Here is an 8,340-nt window from a genome sequence, read left to right as displayed (position 1 = left end):
GGAGCACTGCCAGAGCCCTGCAAAATGACCTCCAGCAAGCCACAAATGTGCATGTGTCTACTCAAACGATCAGAAACAAACTCCATGAGGGTGGTATGAGGGCCTGATGTCCACAGGTGGGGGTTGTGCTTACAGCCCAACACCGTGCAGGACGTTTGGCATTTGCCAGAGAACACCGAGATTGGCAAATTCGCCACTGGCGCCCTGTGCTCTTCACAGATGAAAGCAGGTTCTCACTGAGCAAATGTGACAGACGTGACAGAGTCTGGAGACGCCAAGGAGAACTATCTGCTGCCTGCAACATCCCCCAGCATGACCGGTTTGGCAGTGGGTCAGTAATGGTGTGGGGTGGTATTTCTTTGGGGGGGCCTCACAGCCCTCCATGTGCTCGCCAGAGGTAGCCTGACTGCCATTAGGTACCGAGATGAGATCCTCAGACCCCTTGTGAGACCATATGCTGGTGCGGTTGGCCCTGGGTTCCTCCTAATGCAAGACAATGCTAGACCTCATGTGGCTGGAGTGTGTCAGCAGTTCCTGCAAGACGAAGGCATTGATGATATGGACTGGCCCGCCCGTTCCCCAGACCTGAATCCAATCGAGCACATCTGGGACATCATGTCTCGCTCCATCCACCAACACCACGTTGCACCACAAACTGTCCAGGTGTTGGCGGATGCTTTAGTCCAGGTCTGGGAGGAGATCCCTCAGGAGACCATCCGCCACCTCATCAGGAGCATGCCCAGGCGTTGTAGGGAGGTCATACAGGCACTTGGAGGCCACACACATTACTGAGCCTCATTTTGACTTGTTTTAAGGACATTACATCAAAGTTGGATCAGCCTGTAGTGTGTTTTTCCACTTTAATTTTGAGTGTGACTCCAAATCCAGACCTCCATGGGTTAATAAATTTGATTTCCATTGATAATTTTTGTGTGATTTTGTTGTCAGCACATTCAGCTATGTAAAGAACAAATAAGAATTTGCTTACCGATAATTCTATTTCTCGTAGTCCGTAGTGGATGCTGGGGACTCCGTCAGGACCATGGGGAATAGCGGCTCCGCAGGAGACAGGGCACAAAAGTAAAAGCTTTAGGATCAGGTGGTGTGCACTGGCTCCTCCCCCTATGACCCTCCTCCAAGCCTCAGTTAGGATACTGTGCCCGGACGAGCGTACACAATAAGGAAGGATTTTGAATCCCGGGTAAGACTCATACCAGCCACACCAATCACACTGTACAACCTGTGATCTGAACCCAGTTAACAGCATGATAACAGCGGAGCCTCTGAAAAGATAGCTCACAACAATAATAACCCGATTTTTGTAACAATAACTATGTACAAGTATTGCAGACAATCCGCACTTGGGATGGGCGCCCAGCATCCACTACGGACTACGAGAAATAGAATTATCGGTAAGCAAATTCTTATTTTCTCTGACGTCCTAAGTGGATGCTGGGGACTCCGTCAGGACCATGGGGATTATACCAAAGCTCCCAAACGGGCGGGAGAGTGCGGATGACTCTGCAGCACCGAATGAGAGAACTCCAGGTCCTCCTCAGCCAGGGTATCAAATTTGTAGAATTTTTCAAACGTGTTTGCCCCTGACCAAGTAGCAGCTCGGCAAAGTTGTAAAGCCGAGACCCCTCGGGCAGCCGCCCAAGATGAGCCCACCTTCCTTGTGGAATGGGCATTTACATATTTTGGCTGTGGCAGGCCTGCCACAGAATGTGCAAGCTGAATTGTACTACACATCCAACTAGCAATCGTCTGCTTAGAAGCAAGAGCACCCAGTTTGTTGGGTGCATACAGGATAACAGCAAGTCAGTTTTCCTGACTCCAGCCGTCCTGGAAACCTATATTTTCAGGGCCCTGACAACATCTAGCAACTTGGAGTCCTCCAAGTCCCTAGTAGCCGCAGGTACCACAATAAGCTGGTTCAGGTGAAACGCTGACACCACCTTAGGGAGAAACTGGGGACGAGTCCGCAGCTCTGCCCTGTCCGAATGGACAATCAGATATGGGCTTTTGTGAGACAAAGCCGCCAATTCTGACACTCGCCTGGCCGATGCCAGGGCCAACAGCATGGTCACTTTCCATGTGAGATATTTCAAATCCACAGATTTGAGCGGTTTAAACCAATGTGATTTGAGGAATCCCAGAACTACGTTGAGATCCCACAGTGCCACTGGAGGCACAAAAGGGGGTTGTATATGCAGTACTCCCTTGACAAACTTCTGGACTTCAGGAACTGAAGCCAATTCTTTCTGGAAGAAAATCGACAGGGCCGAAATTTGAACCTTAATGGACCCCAATTTGAGGCCCATAGACACTCCTGTTTGTAGGAAATGCAGGAATCGACCGAGTTGAAATTCCTCCGTGGGGGCCTTCCTGGCCTCACACCATGCAACATATTTTCGCCAAATGCGGTGATAATGTTGTGCGGTCACTTCCTTCCTGGCTCTGACCAGGGTAGGGATGACCTCTTCCGGAATGCCTTTTTCCCTTAGGATCCGGCGTTCAACCGCCATGCCGTCAAACGCAGCCGCGGTAAGTCTTGGAACAGACATGATCCTTGCTGAAGCAAGTCCCTTCTTAGTATCTCTTGAAGTTCCGGGTACCAAGTCCTTCTTGGCCAATCCGGAGCCACTAGTATAGTTCTTACTCCTCTCCGTCTTATAATTCTCAGTACCTTGGGTATGAGAGGCAGAGGAGGGAACACATACACCGACTGGTACACCCACGGTGTTACCAGAGCGTCCCAGCTATTGCCTGAGGGTCTCTTGACCTGGCGCAATACCTGTCCAGTTTTTTGTTCAGACGGGACGCCATCATGTCCACCTTTGGTCTTTCCCAACGGTTCACAATCATGTGGAAGACTTCCAGATGAAGTCCCCACTCTCCCGGGTGGAGGTCGTTCCTGCTGAGGAAGTCTGCTTCCCAGTTGTCCACTCCCGGAATGAACACCGCTGACAGTGTTATCACATGATTTTTCGCCCAGCGAAGAATCCTTGCTGCCATTGCCCTCCTGCTTCTTGTGCCGCCCTGTCTGTTTACGTGGGCGACTGCCGTGATGTTGTCCGACTGGATCAGCACCGGTTGACTTTGAAGCAGAGGTCTTCCTAGGCTCAGAGCATTGTAAATTGCCCTTAGCTCCAGTATATTTATGTGGAGAGAAGTCTCCAGACTTTACCACACTCCTTGGAAATTTCTTCCCTGTGTGACTGCTCCCCAGCCTCTCAGGCTGGCATCCGTGGTCACCAGAACCCAGTCCTGAATGCCGAATGTGCTGCCCTCTAGTAGATGAGCACTCTGCAGCCACCACAGAAGAGACACCCTTGTCCTTGGAGACAGGATTATCCGCTGATGCATCTGAAGATGCGATCCGGACCATTCGTCCAGCAGATCCCACTGAAAAATTCTTGCGTGAAATCTGCCGAATAGAATCGCTTCGTAAGAAGCCACCATTTTTCCCAGGACTCTTGTGCATTGATGCACTGACACTTGGCCTGGTTTTAGGAGGTTTCTGACTAGCTCGGATAACTCCCTGGCTTTCTCCTCCGGGAGAAACACCTTTTTCTGGACTGTGTCCAGAATCATCCCTAGGAACAGCAGACGTGTCGTCGGAAACAGCTGCGATTTTGGAATATTTAGAATCCACCCGTGCTGTCGTAGAACTACTTGAGATAGTGCTACTCCGACCTCCAACTGTTCTCTGGACCTTGCCCTTATCAGGAGATCGTCCAAGTAAGGGATAAATAAGACGCCTTTTCTTTGAAGAAGGATCATCATTTCGGCCATTACCTTGGTAAAGACCCGGGGTGCCGTGGACAATCCAAACGGCAGCGTCTGAAACTGATAGTGACAGTTCTGTACCACGAACCTGAGGTACCCTTGGTGAGAAGGGCAAATTGGGACATGGAGGTAAGCATCCTTGATGTCCAGGGACACCATATAGTCCCCTTCTTCCTGGTTCTCTATCACTGCTCTGAGTGACTCCATCTTGATTTGAACCTTTGTATGTAAGTGTTCAAAGATTTCAGATTTAGAATAGGTCTCACCGAGCCGTCTGGCTTCAGTACCACAATATAGTGTGGAATAATACCCCTTTCCTTGTTGTAGGAGGGGTACTTTGATTATCACCTGCTGGGAATACAGCTTGTGAATTGTTTCCAATACTGCCTCCCTGTCGGAGGGAGACGTTGGTAAAGCAGACTTCAGGAACCTGCGAGGGGGAGACGTCTCGAATTTCCAATCTGTACCCCTGGGATACTACTTGTAGGATCCAGGGGTCCACTTGCGAGTGAGCCCACTGCGCGCTGAAACTCTTGAGACGACCCCCCACCGCACCTGAGTCCGCTTGTACGGCCCCAGCGTCATGCTGAGGACTTGGCAGAAGCGGTGGAGGGCTTCTGTTCCTGGGAAGGGGCTGCCTGCTGCAGTCTTCTTCCCTTTCCTCTATCCCTGGGCAGATATGACTGGCCTTTTGCCCGCTTGCCCTTATGGGGACGAAAGGACTGAGGCTGAAAAGACGGTGTCTTTTTCTTTATACGGCAATACTTCCATGTGCCGTTTGGAATCTGCATCACCTGACCACTGTCGTGTCCATAAACATCTTCTGGCAGATATGGACATCGCACTTACTCTTGATGCCAGAGTGCAAATATCCCTCTGTGCATCTCGCATATATAGAAATGCATCCTTTAAATGCTCTATAGTCAATAAAATACTGTCCCTGTCAAGGGTATCAATATTTTCAGTCAGGGAATCCGACCAAGCCACCCCAGCGCTGCACATCCAGGCTGAGGCGATCGCTGGTCGCAGTATAACACCAGTATGTGTGTATATACTTTTTAGGATATTTTCCAGCCTCCTATCAGCTGGCTCCTTGAGGGCGGCCGTATCTGGAGACGGTAACGCCACTTGTTTTGATAAGCGTGTGAGCGCCTTATCCACCCTAAGGGGTGTTTCCCAACGCGCCCTAACTTCTGGCGGGAAAGGGTATAACGCCAATAATTTTCTATCGGGGGAAACCCACGCATCCTCACACACTTCATTTAATTTATCTGATTCAGGAAAAACTACAGGTAGTTTTTTCACACCCCACATAATACCCTTTTTTGTGGTACTTGTAGTATCAGAAATATGTAACACCTCCTTCATTGCCCTTAACATGTAACGTGTGGCCCTAATGGAAAATACGTTTGTTTCTTCACCGTCGACACTGGAGTCAGTGTCCGTGTCTGTGTCGACCGACTGAGGTAAATGGGCGTTTTAAAGCCCCTGACGGTGTTTGAGACGCCTGGACAGGTACTAATTGGTTTGCCGGCCGTCTCATGTCGTCAACCGACCTTGCAGCGTGTTGACATTATCACGTAATTCCCTAAATAAGCCATCCATTCCGGTGTCGACTCCCTAGAGAGTGACATCACCATTACAGGCAATTGCTCCGCCTCCTCACCAACATCGTCCTCATACATGTCGACACACACGTACCGACACACAGCACACACACAGGGAATGCTCTGATAGAGGACAGGACCCCACTAGCCCTTTGGGGAGACAGAGGGAGAGTTTGCCAGCACACACCAAAACGCTATAATTATACAGGGACAACCTTATATAAGTGTTTTCCCTTATAGCATCTTAATATATAATAATATCGCCAAATAAGTGCCCCCCCTCTCTGTTTTAACCCTGTTTCTGTAGTGCAGTGCAGGGGAGAGCCTGGGAGCCTTCCTAGCAGCGGAGCTGTGTAGGAAAATGGCGCTGTGTGCTGAGGAGAATAGGCCCCGCCCCCTTTTCGGCTGGCTTCTTCTCCCGTTTTTCTGACAACCTGGCAGGGGTTAAATACATCCATATAGCCCCAGAGGCTATATGTGATGTATTTTTAGCCAGCATAGGTACTTTCATTGCTGCACAGGGCGCCCCCCCCAGCGCCCTGCACCCTCAGTGACCGTTGGTGTGAAGTGTGCTGAGAGCAATGGCGCACAGCTGCAGTGCTGTGCGCTACCTCATGAAGACTGAGAAGTCTTCAGCCGCCGATTTCTGGACCTCTTCTCTCTTCAGCATCTGCAAGGGGGTCGGCGGCGCGGCTCCGGTGACCCATCCAGGCTGTACCTGTGATCGTCCCTCTGGAGCTAGTGTCCAGTAGCCTAAGAAGCCAATCCATCCTGCACGCAGGTGAGTTCACTTCTTCTCCCCTAAGTCCCTCGTTGCAGTGAGCCTGTTGCCAGCAGGACTCACTGAAAATAAAAAACCTAACAAAACTTTTACTCTAAGCAGCTCTTTAGGAGAGCCACCTAGATTGCACCCTTCTCGGCCGGGCACAAAAACCTAACTGAGGCTTGGAGGAGGGTCATAGGGGGAGGAGCCAGTGCACACCACCTGATCCTAAAGCTTTTACTTTTGTGCCCTGTCTCCTGCGGAACCGCTATTCCCCATGGTCCTGACGGAGTCCCCAGCATCCACTTAGGACGTCAGAGAAAAGTATTTAACAAGAATATTTCATTCATTCAGATCTAGGATGTGTTATGTTAGTGTTCCCTTTATTTTTTTGAGCAGTGTATATATATATATATATATATATATATATATATATATATGTGTGTGTGTACAAGGCAGTCGGCACTCAAAGGGTTAAAGATCACAACCAGCCTCCGCACCCGGCGAAACGTTCAGTTTTACGCAGGAACAGATTGAGAGCATCTTGTCCAAGGAAATCCTTCCTGTTATGGATACAGCGATGAAGGCTGAGGACTGTCTGTTCCAATTAATGAAATATAAATGCAGGGAGATAGACTTCTTGCTGCATGGGATCTCACTTACCGAATATTTCAGAGAGCACAAAATTCCCAGAGGATTCCGTATCCGTAATGTGCCCACCATTGGGCGCCATAACCCAGACTTTGTAAGAAATTGGATTGGAATCCTTAATAGATGTGCCTTTGACCTCATGGTCCTTGTGATCGAGGAGGTCAACAGGGAATTACAGCTCACGCGACAGAAAATTGCGACATTTGAGAGGGAGAACATGAAGGTATTTGAATCAGATAAGTCACAAGATTGGACACGCAAGTTGGAGACCCAGTGCGACCAGTATAGGCGAGATTTGCTTAAATTCAAGCGCAATAAAAAGATGACTGTAGACCAGGACTATGAAGACAACAAAGTCTACAGGTGGTTGGCTGGTGTGGATGGTTCGGACAAACCGCGAGCTTTACAGAGACGCAGACCATGGCAGAGGACGAAACAAGGTTCCAGGAGTGCAAAATCCAGTAGCGACAGCGACTTCGCTTTTTCTGAATCTGAAGAAGCCTCAGGCAGTGTCCCTTTAGGACAAGCTACAAAAGATGGTCGAGGCCAGACCGATGCACTCCCAACCGCAGGGGTGGCCAGATCAAAGGGGTTCGAAAAGCCGCCCAGAACAAGAACTACACTTAATCTTCAACTTGTCCAAAAGATCCATCACGCCTACAGAAACACAGGTCCTGAGTCGGGGACTCAGTTTCGTACCGACCAATACGCATGATCCCTTTAATTGGTCGCGAGATCTTCACAATTTTACTAGAAAGCTTAGGCTCAAAGAATTTTTCCAGAACTCTCCTTCACAGATGGCTGCACCTTCTGTGTTTGACAATTTTTTGAGACGTGTCTCCAGATCCAATTTTGATCCGGTCTCTTCCAACTCCTCCATTAGGACCTTTAGCAGGCTCATGGATGATTCGGTTAATAGGTTCTTAGCGGTTCCGGCTAAAGTCAGATTGAATATGTCCCTCAGCGAAAGAGAAGCTTTAAAGAACCTTCAGACGTACCAGGACATTGTGATTCGGCCCGCCAACAAGGGCGGAGCCATAGTCATTATGGACTTAGACTACTATAGAGAAGAGGCCCTGAGTCAACTAGCTGAGCAGGGGGTGTATCGCAAACTTTCCAAGAACCCTACGTTGGAGTATCAACAGGAATTGTTTACCATCTTAGATAAAGCTAAAATAGAAGGATTGTTACCGGACAAAGTACACAAGGTGTTATGTGTTCGGCATCCTAAGAGTCCAATACTCTATACGATCCCTAAGCTTCATAAGCATCAGACTAAACCCCCCGGGAGACCGATCATCTCCGCCAGAGACTCACTTTACCAGCCGGTGTCTCAGCTTCTGCACAGTGTCCTACTACCATTGCTGTTGGGGCAAAGAACATTCCTTAAAGATACCAATTCATTCATTCTGAAATTGCAAGAACTCATGGTATTACCACCAGGCACGTTGATGTGCTGCCTGGATGTTTGCAGCTTATACACGTCCATCCCGCACTAGGAGGGGATGTGTGCTATGCGGGACTTTC

The sequence above is a fragment of the Pseudophryne corroboree genome, chromosome 3 (genome assembly GCF_028390025.1).
Source record: "Pseudophryne corroboree isolate aPseCor3 chromosome 3, aPseCor3.hap2, whole genome shotgun sequence".
Lineage (NCBI taxonomy): Eukaryota > Metazoa > Chordata > Amphibia > Anura > Myobatrachidae > Pseudophryne > Pseudophryne corroboree.
This window is presented reverse-complemented; position numbering follows the sequence as displayed.